A 15,103-nucleotide genomic window follows, 5' to 3' on the forward strand; every position below is an offset into this window, starting at 1 on the left:
TGAAAACTGTAAACACGGTTTCAATTCACAGCTGTCTGAACCTCTCTGGGTCGGTCCTTTCTAGAAGCAGGTGGGTGGACAAGACGCCCTCTGCAGGGTTCCATCTGAAGAAGCTATGGGTCCCCATCTCCGAAGGCACGACCTTCCGCGTCCATTACCTGCTTTTCTGATCTGTGTGGGAGGTTTTTTTGTTGTGGTTGTTTGTGTTTTTTGTTTTTCCTGGAGTCAGCCACATGACCCTCAGACCTGAAAAGGATACTGAATTGCCAATTCAATTTACCTAAAACTGGTGGAGCCTGAAAGCCTAGCCTACATTGACATACAACTAATCTAATACAAATTGATTTTGGTTTTAAATCCAAGCAAGTCAAGAAATTGCTGTGGATTTTTCCAAAACACAAAGGACCTCGCTTTGCTACATCTGCAGAGCCTCTGACTTAGCTTTCTGGGTCCTGGCCTTTGAAATCCTATTCATGAGCCCCGTAGCTGGGGCTGCTACCCCCATTCCCTCGAGCACCCCCCCGCGACAAATGCCGAGGATTTAAGGAGCTGAAGGCTCCTTACGCTGCAACACCCTTTTCTTGCCCTTGGTGCCAGTTTGGCACTATCTTTGAACCTGAAATCTGCTCACTGACTCCATAACCATGCATGATTGTCTGGTAACTATATCCTTGGGTGTGAGCCCTTATCCAGAGTACCTTGTGACTAACTCGGGTCCTCTAGAACTGAGACTCTGGACTATTTGTGGCCTCTATTTCCATCAACAAGGACCGACCTCCTGAATTCTGGGACAGAGATCAGAGCCCCACCACTCAGGACCCTTCCCCACTGCCAACTGCCTGCCTGTTTGCTTGGGTTTCCTCCACCTCCTGACGTGGGTCTCCTCATTCTCTAACTCATGTCAGATTTCACAGACACTGGCCTCTTGCCCAAACCAGCTGTTCTTACCTGTTGACAAAGAACTCTCCAAAAGCATTTTTTTTTTAAATTTTTTTTTTCAACGTTTATTTATTTTTTTTTGGGACAGAGAGAGACAGAGCATGAACGGGGGAGGGGCAGAGAGAGAGGGAGACACAGAATCGGAAACAGGCTCCAGGCTCTGAGCCATCAGCCCAGAGCCCGACGCGGGGCTCGAACTCCCGGACGGCGAGATCGTGACCTGGCTGAAGTCGGACGCTTAACCGACTGCGCCACCCAGGCGCCCCTCTCCAAAAGCATTTTTACTGAACTATCCACAAATCAATTTAGTCTGGATTTCCAGATGTGAAGGCAAAGATGGGATTCACATGTGGCCCTCTGGGGGGACCGTGGCAAGAAAGAGTGCTGTGTCGCACGTTTGTGGCTAATTAGAAGTCCTATGTTAACTTTTCCGAGGATACGTCCAAATGTAGCCAAATAATAATACCTACTGAGTGAAGTCATAGTGATGAAACGTGGTAATTAGTGACATAATTATCACTGAACACAGGATGACTGTAGTCCTATGTTTTTTAAAAGCTTGAATCAGCCAGATGGGAAACGGGCCAACTGAGCAGGGTCAAAACCTAGGAGAACCAGCTAACTGAGGTTCAGCCAGGCCCAGGAGGAAGGATACCTTCAGTTACGGGTTTCAGAAAGACGTGTGGTCCAGGAGCTAGCCCTCCTTACGTGGAAACTGTGGCAACAGCCAGCCCACATCAGGCTGCATGTGGAAATCCAAACAAGCATTCAGGCAGGCAAAAAGTCAGCAAGGGGACAACGGAAAGGTCTTGGGTCTGAGAAAGGGATAAGGGTTCCAGGCCCTTCTTGTATGGAATAGTCATTCTTACATTCTCATGTGTGTAGGAATTACATAGAAGACTAATTAAAGATGAAGTGCTTTTGTCGTCATCTATGGTGTTGTTGAATCGGTAAGTCTGACTCGGGACATTTCTAACGAGTTCTTTGGATGATTTGGATGTTAATGGCTTCAAGACCACTCTCAGGGAAACCTGAATGCCGAGAGACAGACAGACAGACAACAGCAAGCAACCCCAAGGACTGGAGGAACCAAGCCACTCAGAAGTCAATCAAAGGAGGACTCAGGCCCAAGGATTCAGTTAGCGTGACTGCAGTTCTAGAAGTCTGAGCTCAGGAAACAAAGCAAACCCCCTTATCCTTTTGATTATTATGGGAATCAAGTCACTCTGGAGGGGGTATGGTAGGTTTCAGGAATAAAAATGAGTCAAATGTCCATGAAAAAAATGTCTTTTCTAACTCAAGAAAAGTAACGATTATTTTGCCCCCAAATCTGATGCTGTTTGCCTTTTCTGTCTTCCGTTCATTCAGGGAGACGTTCATTTCTTCATTTATGTATTAAGTACATCTCGATGGCTGCCTCTTTTGCTCCAACTATGATCTCGCTCCTGAATCTAAAAATCCTCTTAAGAACTTGATATGTACAAAGTCTGGCTCATCATATTTCTTTTCATCGCCAAATTAACTTTCCCTCCTAAATTTGACTTCTTCAAAGGATCGAGAAAGAAAACAAGAGTCTCTTTTTATACCTCTGTGTCATGGACTAGAATTCCAAGAAGTTTACTCATATTTGCTGGGACAAGTGGCAGAGGGGCAAGGGTTTTCTGGCCATTTCCCACACCTCGAAACGGAGTCTCGGAGAGGGTGCATGGAGAGGTAGAGGTATGCACCCTGCCATGCTGATTCCCAGATGAGGGTTCCTTCCATTTGCCCCCCCCCCCCACTGATGAATTGAGTGTCCCTGATGTGGTTCACAAGTGGGGGAGGGGCAGAGAAAGAGAGAGAGAGAGAGAGAGAGAGAGAGAGAGAGAGAAAGAGAGAGAATCCCAAGCAGGCTCTGCCCTGTTAGCACAGAGCCTGACATCAGACTCCATCTCACGAACCCGGAGATTATGACCTGAGCCGACATCAAGAGGTGGATGCTGAAACGACAGAGCCACCCAGGTGTCCCGACAGCAAAAGTTTTTTGAACCCAGGACTCCTGGCAATCCTCCTGACTACCAGAGTTGTCAAGACCCGCCAACTCTCGTCAGCCATTCCTGCCAGCTTTTGCCAGAGGAACCCTTTTATTCCCCCGGGAAGTTTAAGAGATTCCATGCCAAAGCATTTATTGGAAAGGGACTTTACGTTCAGAGTGTTAAAAATCATTTTGATCTTTGAATACAAACTAGTGTTAAATTTTTTTTTTGGAAACTTACGGCATTAAGGTATCCATGGTCATTGTCAACATCTTGGACGATGCAAGTTATTGCTTTCTTTCCACAGTGATCATTATCTCCCGGGAAAGGAGGTCCTGAACGGGTCAATGTCGCTTTGAAGGTGGTGTGAGGAGGAAAAGGCTCATCTATGACTTGTTGCTTCGAAAAGACTTAGAAGATGGGGACCGTTCCGGACAGATCTGGATAGCTCTGTTTGGGGCGCTGACAGCGAACAGGGAAATACTGCCTGGTGGGGAGAAGGTCAGAATGAATGCCTAAGAGAAGGAGAGTCTCCTTTTCTGTGCTTTTGCTTGGTCGTCTTATTATGAAGAGGATACAAACGGTTTTCAACACGGATGTCAGCTTCTGAGGGCCAGAAAGTGAGGGTGCGCGATTAAGGGAAAAATCATTTTCTTTGTGGGGTGGGGAGGCTGGTATCTGGGTTGGACAACGATGCTGATGAACTCAACCAGATCGCTGCCCAGCTCCTCACTTCCGGAGTCTGGGTAAGAGGCAGAGGGCGTTGGAGTCAGAACGCCTGGGGGTGTTCTAGCTCTGGCAATTACCAGGCGACTTCTGTGCCATGAAAGAATTAGACCAGATTTTTTCTCTGAGTTCCCTTAGAGCTCCAAGCTCTGTTATAATTCACACACGGGCAGAAAAACTTCCCAGGGCTTCCCACTCTCTCCTCCACCTCTGATCCCCTCTGCCAAATAGGCTCCGAGAATAAGAAATCTGCCCCTCCCCCCCACCCCCACCCCCACCTGCTGTGGACCAGCTTCTCCCCCCGCTCGTGTGGGCACGCGTTAGTGCCCATGCACCTGGGTGCCAGGTTGAGCCCATGTCCCCGCGTTCCCTCGGGAGAGATGAAACCAGGGCTCCGTGAAGCAACGCTGCCCGGGCACTCAGTCCCGCTCACGTGGATGGAGACCAATTTGAACGGCACAGCTCATTAATCTGCACCCTCCAGGGGAGTCTCAGTGTCCACGTGGGAGTGCGACTTCGGTGGCCCTGGCCAGGTCGTCGTCTGACCCACCAAACCCTTCTTCCTCTCTGTTGTACCCTGTAGATGAGGTGCCCCCATCTTGCCCCACCTCCCCCTTCTCCCAGCCTGGTCTGCGGGGAAGGGTCGCTGGTGACCGGGAGATGATGTCAGAGCAGGACAGGGGCACGGGTCAAACGGAGGCGGCACCTTCGATCCAGCCCAGAGCAGAGAGCTCCGCCGTAAACAAGCTGCTGCCTGGGGATTCTGCATCCTGTTAACTCGGCCTCCCTCCCTTGCTTGCTCAGCTCTCCCGTGGGTGGTCCAGCTGAAACCTGTGGTTTGGAGAGTGTCAAAGAGCTCGTATGTGTAAACACAGCGTTCTGGCCAGCGGAGGCAGCGCTCACAAGCGAGCCAGGCCAGGAGTTCCTGGCTCCTATTCCTCTTCCCCGCTTGCTCAGGCAGGTCTCTCTTGGTGAACCGGACGGGTTGGCCTCCAGATCTCAGGTCGTGAGAGCCACGGCTTCTGAAGGTTGTGAGAGTTGGCCTTGGCCCTTCCTCTCCTTCCTCCGCCATCCAACCGGCCGCCTGGCGCTGCGAATTCACTTTCCTAAAGTTTTCTCAAGTCTGCCCACTCTGCTCCGTCCCCCCTGCCTCTCAGCTCTTCTCACCCGCTTCTGCAGACTTGACCTCTCCACCAGCTTCCCTGTGCCAATGTCTCTCTTGAAAAATCCATTCTTGGCTTCATCGTGCAAGCGTCCAAATGAGCAAAGGCAATCATGGGACTCCCCAAGGGCAATCGCGAAACCCATGGGAAAACATCCGGTGACCCTCGTTTGTCTACACACACACAAACACACACACACACACACACACACACACACACACACAAAGGCCAATCTCCATGTAGCCTACAGGGCCTTGGGCAGCCTGGCTCTAAGTCGGCCCCCATAACAACGGCAGTGGGGGTGGCTGGGGGGCTAAGGGAGCAGCAGGTCCCCAGATAACCAATGGGGCATTTTGCAAGTGCAAAATATTTTTACAAATCAGACGCAGCTAATGTGTGGCTATTGTCCAGCGTGCCCGCTCCCTTAAACCTCCTCACTTCTGTAGATGCCCTTCTTCTGCACAAAGTGCTCTTCTCATTAATTTTCTTCTCTGCCATTCCCAACCCAGCCCAGTGGCCTCCTCGGAGCCAAATCTCCCCTGCACGAGGCTGACCGCTCCCTCCGCCGAGTCCGCAGGGGCCTTGCAGCATCCCCGTGCTGACCGCACTGCCCCGTGACTGCGAACACGCCTGTCTCCTCGCTGGGCCGCGGCTCCTCGGGAGGCAGGCACTGTCTGCGAGTCAGCCGTACGTTGTGTCTTCCGCTGTGCTTGGGGCTTGTTTCCCTCAGTGTTCAGTTTCCGTGGGGGAGAGAGGAGGACTCCGCGATGGGAAGGCGGGGGTTCAAGTACAAAACATCGACCTGCGACGTCAGGCGCGGGGCGCCACGGGGGGTCTCGGCTTACTCCAGAAGAGGACAGCTTCGCTTCTCCTCCTCTCACCCACTCGGCGTGGGGTGGGTCTGAGTGCGGAGCAGAAAGCAAGGGCCTCTGAAAACGGTGGGCTGTGGGGAAAACTAAGCCTCCCTCCTCTGGGGCTGAGGAGCCGGCCGTTATTTAAGCCCCGCGGTTGCAATTTTGATCTTGTCTTCTTCTCGGCTCCTGGCTGATGGTGGAGCATAAAGCAGGCTCGGTCAGGCTGGATGCACACGCTGTTCTTTTACAATGGGGTGAAAACCCTGGCACTTCCTTGACCCCAGGAGGTAAGTCGAGGCAAACAAGCTCTAGCTGATAAGAGCCTGTTGGACTTCGCCTCGTGCACCGGGATCTTTCACTTACCTCCCGGTGTACGTCACCGCCCCTCTCTGCGTCTACCCCCGTTCCCCGGTCTTCAAGCTCCCCCTTCTTTTCTACTCACCCCCACCCCCAGTGTCCATTCAGTGCATCCCAGCCGTGTGCACTGAGGACAGGCCCGACAGCCACCGAGCCTCACGGCCTTGTCTGCACCGTGGGAAGGGTAACCGTATTCTCTACCTCAGAGACTTCTTGCGCCGAGAGCAAAGACTGATCAAGCCCTTAATGCAGATAAATATTATACAATCATAGCAGGCGGAAACTCCTTCCATGCTACCGGGATGCTTTAGACACTTTTCAAGCTGCAGTCGTTTGAATTTCTCTTCCCAGCTCATACAACCAGATTTCCCCAAATTGCCACCTTCAGGAGCAGCTCCTGTCTTCCGGTCACCTTCCTAAGTACCTTCTGCGGGAACACATCATTCTATTGTCTGCCTTATTCCTCTACCTGTCTCTCCCCTCCCTTCTGTTTTTTTTTTTTTTAGTAGAATCTTTTCTATTCAGGAAAAAAAAACCCCAAAACACAAAAAAGTTTTCCAACCACACACAGGAGGGGTATGGGTAGGGGGAGGTGTCTGTCCAGCCCCAGCCCCCAGCCCAGGGGGTTTTGGCAGCAACAAGGGGTGTGGGGTAATGTCCCCCCCCCAAATAAAAAGGGTGTATATGTGTATGGGAAGGAAAGGGAGTGCAAAAGCAGTGGGGCAGGCGGGGGGAAGGCTGAACGAGGTCGGTACCGGGAATGCCGCGGGTGGGAGGCCATCTTTGTGACATTTTGTGTCAATCATACCACCGTTCTCCCCTTCCTCTCTGTCCTCGTTCCCTGGAAGAGACGCCGAGAAGCCTCACCCTTCTAGATCTCCGTCCTGTCTGCATGTCCAAAAGGCATAGAATGGCATACACAACTGTCTAGGGAAAACAAGATGGCGGGAATTCTGTAGTAAGTGAGATGGGGATATTCACCCCCAGATGGTCATCTGAATTTTTCTCTCGTTTGAAACACACACATTCTCCTCCCCCGGGGAGGCCAAATCTCCCAAAGCAGAGGCTGAGGGAGAACGCCAAACTCAACATGACCCGCTGTCTCTCCTTGCCTGGCCCTGCCTGCCCAAGGAAGGGTGTGGGACTATCTGGGAGTGCCCCCATCTCGTGCCTCCGCGCTGCCGGGTTTAGATTCGGAGTCCTCCGGCACTTAGGGGAGAGGCAGAGCTGAAGGAATCCAGGGAATCTCTACACTGTGATCCTCACTCCCGGCCTGTGCTGCCCACTGCCCTGCCTGTCTCCCCCCACTGGTAACCACTCTGCCATTTTTCTGCAGGTAGGCATCTCACCGTGGCATCCCTCGGCTTCCCCCATTGCCAACAAGCAGAGCCATGAGCCATGCTTCTCGGGCGTGGCACCCAGACACTGTGGAAGGTCCTCTTGTGATCACCACCAACAGCGCAACGGCTCTGTCCCTCTCCTGGTCCGCTGAATCACACTTTCCGGGCCTGGAACTCTCCATCTCTGGCAAGCACTGTAGGCGATTCAAAGCGCGAGAACCATTTTGCCACAGAAGGGTCAGCAGGCCCTGTGCCTTGCCTTGGCTTCCACCAGAGTCACGAAGAAATGTGAGAGATTGGGCAAAAATACAGGTAAGCGTGTCCTCCGCTCTTGCCCTCCTCCGAACTCCTTCGACTTTGATGATGGGGATCAGCTCCGCCAGATCTCGTTGGCACAGGCGTCTACGCGGTTCTTCCGGCCGCCATCAGTAGATTTCGCAAAGCAAAGGTTTTTCTCATTGGGACACATTCTCATTAAAGAAAATTTGGAAAATGCAGAAAGGCAGTAACCTTTAAAACGTAGCCCTGAATCTAGCAGGTGGGAAAAAAAAGCTCAGTTAGCGTTTTGGTTGGTCCTTACATGCCCCCGCCCCTCTCTCTCTCTCTCTCTCTCTCTCTCTCTCTCTCTTTCCCTATAAAACTGAAATAAGGTGGTATCGGATTTTGTATCCCGTTTCTGCCACTTAGGGTGTGATGGGCAAAAGCCCACATCCCTGGATATTCCTTAAAAACATCAATAACTAATGGCTACATAATATTCCATGTCTTACCCCGTATTTCCCAAGCGTAATTCCGTGCGATGTTAATAAAAGATTTATTGACAGGTGAAATCAAGTTAAAATGATTTCATTTCTCCCAGCTTCTGTAAGTCTTTGAAGAGTCACAACATGGATTTTGACTCTTTTGAGAAGGGAAATGTAGCAAGCAGCAATTTCCTAATGTATTAGCAACAGAGTCTTTTCTTAAAGCAAGCATCTCATGGGACTCATTTTCTACAAGAGTCTGGGAAATACTGGTTTAACCTTTCTCCCATCGTGGAACATTTAGATTGTTCCCAGTTTTTCACGGTTATAAATAATGCTTAGATAATGATCTTTGTACAGAAAATTCAGGCCACAGTTCTTAGTATTTCTTTAGGATAGATTCCTGGAAGCGGAATTGTGGGGTCAATGTGTGTGGCTTTTTAATTTTTTCACATGTTATACTCAGATCCTTTGAACGTGTGTCTCTCTCTGTCTCTCTTTGTGTCTCTCTTTCTCTGTGTCTCTCTCTCGACAACGAGCCTCCTAAACTCTGTGATTATCCTATGCATCGTTTGCATCTCTCCTTTATATAGCACGGTGTCCTTTGTTGGGCAAGTCCTCAGAAGCTTTCCGAGGACAGCGATAACAATGATAAGGAAGGAGAATGATGGGGAGCGAGGGTAGACTCAGACCAGGGAGGAATTGTATCTTTCAGTAGAGAAGTGTCAGTATAAAATAGTCCTTAAATACAGGTTATTTCAAGTCAGCCAGCCTGAGTTCACTTGTTCCATTCATTCTCCCCATGACTTTGGCCAAATTATAGTGATAATAGTACCTAACCACTAGGCTGGTGGCAAGACCTAAATGAGAAAATATGTGCAAGGCTTATAGCACATGCCTGGTCACACATAAGCACGGAATAAATACGGCTATTATTATTATTACTATTAGCCGATGTCTCAAGGCCCCAGGAAAGGTGACCATTTCTTCAGAAAGTTGAGAGCGTATGAGAGGTGACCAGCATCAGACCCAATAAGCAGCTGATTCCGGCAAAGCTTGCAACGGAGGAGACATCCAGCTGCGAAGGCAAGGGAATGGATGGATTCTACTAGAAATGGCCACATGGCAGCAAAAGAGAGCCAGGAGGGAAAGACGGGAGCCAGCCACGGCAACCAGGGACCGCATTAAAGATAAAACATCAAATCTGTGCTGGTGCAGTAGAGACTAACATATTCATTTGAACTTCTCTCCCATTGGAAAACTCCGTTCGGATCCCATTTCCCATTTTAGAGATAATCAGCCATCTCCCCCTGGACATACTGTGGCAGCCACAAGCCTGGCTCTTACCTGTCAGTTCCCTGTCACTGTCTAAGTGACAGCAGGCCCTCCAAGCTGGCAACCCCAGAGGAGACCCCGCGAGAGCAAGTCTGATGCCTGGCAGCTCCCTGGTCCCTCTTGTTTATTTCTCTATCTCAAAGCAGGATTCATCTCTGTGTGTTTGAAGCCACGACGACCTCCCTCTGGATGTCCCAGATGCATCCAACCCAGAAGCAAAGCCTTGACCGTTCGGCTGCATCTCTGAAACCTGAAGGGAGCCGCAACCCAAAACTCCGGAGAAGTGAGCCCAGAGCAGCGGGGGCTGACAACGGCCCGGCTGGGTCGCAGCCCTCCTCCAGAGCCTCCCTCTCTCCTCCCTACCCTTCCCTGTTACTCTCAGAGCTGCCGCGAGCTAACAAGTGTTAAAAGCCCTTAGATCTATTTAGAGGGAAGGCCAATTTACTCTGATTAAATGCAAGGTAGCGTTCAATTAGCAGAAGATAAACACAACATATCAACCCACTATGATAATTTTGAAATCAAAAGTTAGAGCACACAGAGGCTGCTGCAATAATAATTGACTAATTTAATGATGACGGGGTTTTTTTAAGATCTTGCCGTTCTCTAAGAGTATGTATGAAGGACACCCCTAATGTTAATTACAGCTTGCTTCATTAACAACTTAACCGAAAGGCCACACTTTGTGAAATTATTTGGGAGCCTATGAGGAATGAGAGTTGATGGAAGGAAATTACCAGGAGTAGCTCTCCCATCAGCGAATGAAGGCTATGATCTATAAATCATTAGTGGGGGGCCTTATGGTGACGGGAACAGAGAACTTCGAGTGTATGGAGAGGAGCAGGGTGGGTGGATGGCTGGGAAGAAAGTGTGAAGGCACAGGCCTCTTTGTATCTGTGCCCCCACGGCAGCCAAGGCCCAGGCCGCCAGGCAGGTACCGGGTGGTTCTGTTTGGCGGACGGTGGTTGCTCACACCTCTGGGCTCTGCCTGACAGCTGGAGTCCCCTCCCACAGAGTGCGAGGGCTTTGACCGACATCAAGTGCGTGGGAGCTAAGGACGAATCCATTGGCCGTGGCTGCGGCTGGAGGGACGATGTGCAGATTCAGCCCGCGACATGTGCACAACTGTCCCAACTAACTTGGGAGACTGAGAGTCTAGGGACAGCGGGACCCAAAGGTTGCCGCCAACAGGGGACCTTTGTTTGTTTGTTTTTTTTTTAATGTTTATTTTTGAGAGAGTGAGAGAGCAGGGGAGAGGCAGAAAGAGAGGGAGACACGGAATCCGAAGCAGGCTCCGGGCTCTGAGCTGTCAGCACAGAGCCGGATGCGGGGCTCGAACCCATGAACCGGGGGATCATGACCTGAGCCAAAGTTGGGTGCTCAACCGACTGAGCCACCCAGGGGCCCCTCAGCAGGGAACCTTTTACAAATACCGATTTCTGGCTCACACGCCCAGACATTGACTCCATATGGGGGCTGCTGTGCAGGGAATGTCTGTGCCCTCCCCCAAACTCCCGTGTTGAAACCCTCATCCCCAGTGTGATTGATGGTATTCAGAGATGGGGCCTTTGGGAGATGACTAGGTCACGAGGTGGAGCCCCTGTGATGGGATTAGGGCCCATGTAGGAAGAGACACGAGGGGAGTGTCATGTGAGGGGACATGTGAGGGGAGGACACCTGCCAACCAGGAAGAGGGGCATCGCCAAAGACTGACTCTGCCAGCACCTTGATCTTGGACTTTCCAGCCTCCCAAACTGAAAGAAATAAATCTGTCTTGCTAACCGCTTCCACTGCTCCCCACACCCCTGCTTTCGTTAGAGCAGCCCAAACGGACTAGGCAGCACATGATCTTAGCATCAAGATTTTTTACAGCGCTGCCTGCCTGGGTGATTCTAATGTGCAGCAAAATCTGGGGATTGCTAGGCTCTGGTCCAAACCCAAGGTCTAGGGCAGATGAAAGGTTCTAAGCCCCGCAGCAAATTCTGGAATATGGAAAGAACATATTCATAGCAAAACCGCTGATCGTTAAAGGTTGGGGTCTTGAGAGAGAACAAGGTCTTTCGCGTTGAGAGACCAGGGTCCAAATCCCAGCACCACTGCTGATTCTGAGAAATTATTCTCCCTGAGTTTTCTGCTCTGCAAAATGGGAGTAACAGTGCTTTCCTCAGACGTGGTACGAGCCGAGGGGCGCCTGGGTGGCTCGGTCGGTTAAGTGCCAGACTTCAGCTCAGGTCATGATTTTATGGCTCATGGGTTCGAACCCCGCGTCAGGCTCCGTGCTGACATCTCGAGCCCGGAGCCCGATTCAGATTCTGTGTCTCCCTCTCTCTCTCTCTGTCCTTCCCCTGCTCATGCTCTCTCTTTCTCTCTCTCTCTCTCTCTCAAAAATAAACAAACATTAACCATTTTTTTAAAAAGAAGTTGTATGAGCCATAAATGAAATAATACATGTTGAAGGCAGAGCCTGGAATACAGTGAGTGGGCGGATGATTTGTCTAACCAATGAGGATTAACTAACTAGCAAAAAAAAGAAAAAGAGACTCATGGGCCAATCAGCGTCTAGAACTTGGTTGAAGTTGCCAAGGAACCGTGAGCATTTGCGTAAGTGCCTGAAATAAACCCAGGCCACTGTGGTCATTACCGTACTGTCCCCTATGCTGGCTAGCCAACAGGCACGGTTCTAGGCACTTCGCAAACACTTCTTGGGATGTTAACTGTCAGATAGCCAGTAAGGATTTTCTGGCAAAAGCGGGCCAGAGAATAGCTGCCCCTAAGAAAGCCCGCTGAGCCGAAGCGCTCACCGCCCTTCTCTAAGCCGTGGGTACTGAGCCCATAGCGGTTCCTTCCCCTGTGGCTAAGATGTGATTTGCTGGCGAGACGACTGGACTCGGCAAAGGGCCTCAGGTCCGCCACTCCCAGGCCGACCCGCTGCGGGGACGCTTCTCTGCCGCTCTGAACCCCAGTTTGCTCCACCAGCTATAAAGACAGCGGTCTCACCGAGTGCAAAGCGTGAAACGAGATAATCCGTGTGAGAGTTCAGATCGCGGTGCCAGGTTCACGGCAAGACCCCAATACCCAGCTGGCAGAACAGCACCTTGTAAATAGCAGAGGCAGGAGGCGCGGGTGGGAGCCCGGCAGCAGGGAGCCTGGATTCTGGGAGGAGATAGAAACTTCCGCGGAATATACTACCCCACCCCACGGCCCAGCACGCACCAGGTCTGATGAGCTCTTGAAATTGTCCTCTTCTAGGGGCCAGGCATATGCATACACCTGCGGGCACTTTGTTCCAAGCGAGCCCCTCAGCTGGGGCTGAGGAAACCGAAAGGACCAGGCAGCAGGCTGTGAGTCCCGCAGGCACGCTGGCCCCGCATCCCCCATTAGACTGCGAGGTCCGAAGCCCCACTCGGCGCCAATCCTTTCCGCAGGCAACGGCCAACCCCCCAACTAGGAGAATCAATGGGTTTTTCTCCCCACCGATGCCTAAATAGCTATTTGAATGTGTTCTGTAACAGGAGGAGCTGTTGAACAAAAGGTCAGGGCTGATCTGAAGTCCGTCTTTCCGTGGCAGTTGCTTTTAAACACGCAATGCTCCAGCTCCGCGAGGCCCTGAAGATAAAAAAAAAAAAAAAAAAAATTATATAAATGTACAAATGACTTTATGACTTTGATTATGCAACTTCTGAGAAAATAGCCATCTGAACCGTTAAGGAAGACTAAAGATATTGTGATAAAGAAGACTCTTTGAAATTCTGCTTTTAAAAAAAAAAAAAATCTATGTCATGAGATATGAATGTAGCCAAAGCCTTGATAAAAGTCGTGTCAGCCTTTTGCCACAGAAGCTGCCGAAGCATGAAAGAGACCACGGGCCTGGAGATCTTTGCTGCCTTTAAAGTCTGGCTTATTAACATGCATTAGAGTCTTCCTGAAGATGGGTCTGGCCAAAGGTTATCAACGGAAACTTAATTTAATGAGCCCAGAACACAGGGAGAGGAGCCCTGTAAAGCCAACACCGAGAGGAATTTGGGGCAAGGGCATTTCATTTTCTGAAGAGGAGAAACAAAGATAAACTCATTAAAGCGCAAGGTACTATATTGTTGGTTTTTTATCCTCAGAGTGCCGCTCTCCCAGTAAGGGGGTGCCACTCACTCTCAGTTTGGAGGCTAACACCCCTCCCCACCCAGAATGGAAGCTGATGGGGGGGAGGGGAGGGACGGGAAGAGAAGGGCTACGGGAAAGGCTGTTGTGTAGGCCAGCAGCGGGGTTGAGATACGACAGGAGTCTGTCCTGTCAGCCAACAGCTTCCTCCAAGGCTGAGGCTGTGCTTTCTGCGATTTGGGGAGCCGTAGACCTAACCATGGCGGTTATGCAAATGCAGGTTAAAAACTCTGGAAATCCTAAGGAGGGAGGGAGTCGCTGCCAGCAATGTTGCAGCTGCTCCCCAGCCATGAGAATGAATTGCTCCAAGGCTAGAATGGTAAAGACACCTTTCAATGAAGGGTCGTAGACCGACATGCCTATGGGACACAGGCACCCAGCGTAAGTTAGTGAATCAGGCCAGCCCTGAGATAGAGGGCATGTTGGAGTGAGATTGTGGCTCTTTTTCTTTTTTTTCCCACTTTAATATTTATCTACTTATTGAGAGAGAGAGAGAGAGAGAGAGCAAGCACGAGCAGGGAAGGGGCAGAAGGAGAGGGAGAACAAGAATTTCCAGCAGGCTCCGAGCTTGTTAGCACAGAGCTCCGTCCCATGAACTGAACAGAAATCAAGAGTTAATGCTTAACCGACTGGGCCACCCAGGCGCCCCGGGGCCGTGGCTCTTCTTAACGGGGCACCCAACCTGCCTTCCTGGCGCATGGTTGCCCTACTGGGAGAGCGACTTATTGCCAAATCTGCTTGTCCAAAGGAAGCCGAAACTGGAATGTTTAGAGGAAAGCTCCTGATTTTAAAGCGCTGGTGACTAGCTCGGTGTTTTTTAAACTTTAAAACGCGGTGAGCCAAGCAAAACATGTCTGTGGAATGTATATAGCCAAAAAGCCTCTCAATCTGGGGCCTATTACTAGACGAGTAAATGGTATTGGATGGCATTGTGCAAATGCTGAAAGTCAGAGGGAGAAGGAAGTACCTGTTGGAACGGCCGAATGAATGATAGCATTTGCCTGAGTTTGTGGAAAATATCACCCAACTAGGACTGTCATGAGTGGCCACACCTCTTATATATTACACAACTCCGGGGGGGCACCATTTATAACGAAGACTACATACATGGCCCCTCTAGAAACCTCAGAGTGCCCAGTCTACACACCCACACTCCCGCAGCCCTGGTTGTGACACATACCCGGTCCTTCATTTCAAGTGGGTTCTTGAGGGACAGAGAACAAACTCATTCAAGTCCTCACCCTTGATTCAGATGGAGCAGAACGCCCATGCTTGATGCTCAAGAATGATTTTGATTCTGATTTCATCAAGATCACTTAGAAACAACTCCTTGGCGTGGTCAACAATACCCAGCAGGAACGGGACTTTTTTTTTTTTTCTTTTATCTCACTCGCTGCAAAGTAGGATGATCCCAACTTTCATTAGCATAGACCCAGGGGACTGTACTTTGGTAGTGACTCAGCCTAAGGACGCTCA

At 50.5% G+C, this 15,103-nt stretch overlaps 1 long non-coding RNA gene across 1 annotated transcript; it reads right to left on the reverse strand.

The window, feature by feature from the left end:
- Positions 1–3,076: 3,076 nt before the first annotated feature.
- On the reverse strand, positions 3,077–13,193 carry LOC125155445 (uncharacterized). The gene is made up of 3 exons (XR_007148219.1): positions 12,686–13,193; positions 7,404–7,925; positions 3,077–3,441 (listed from the first exon to the last, which is right to left on the reverse strand). It is a non-coding gene; the product is annotated as an uncharacterized LOC125155445 (long non-coding RNA).
- Positions 13,194–15,103: the final 1,910 nt, after the last annotated feature.

The sequence above is a fragment of the Prionailurus viverrinus genome, chromosome F1 (genome assembly GCF_022837055.1).
Source record: "Prionailurus viverrinus isolate Anna chromosome F1, UM_Priviv_1.0, whole genome shotgun sequence".
Classification (NCBI taxonomy): Eukaryota; Metazoa; Chordata; class Mammalia; order Carnivora; family Felidae; genus Prionailurus; species Prionailurus viverrinus.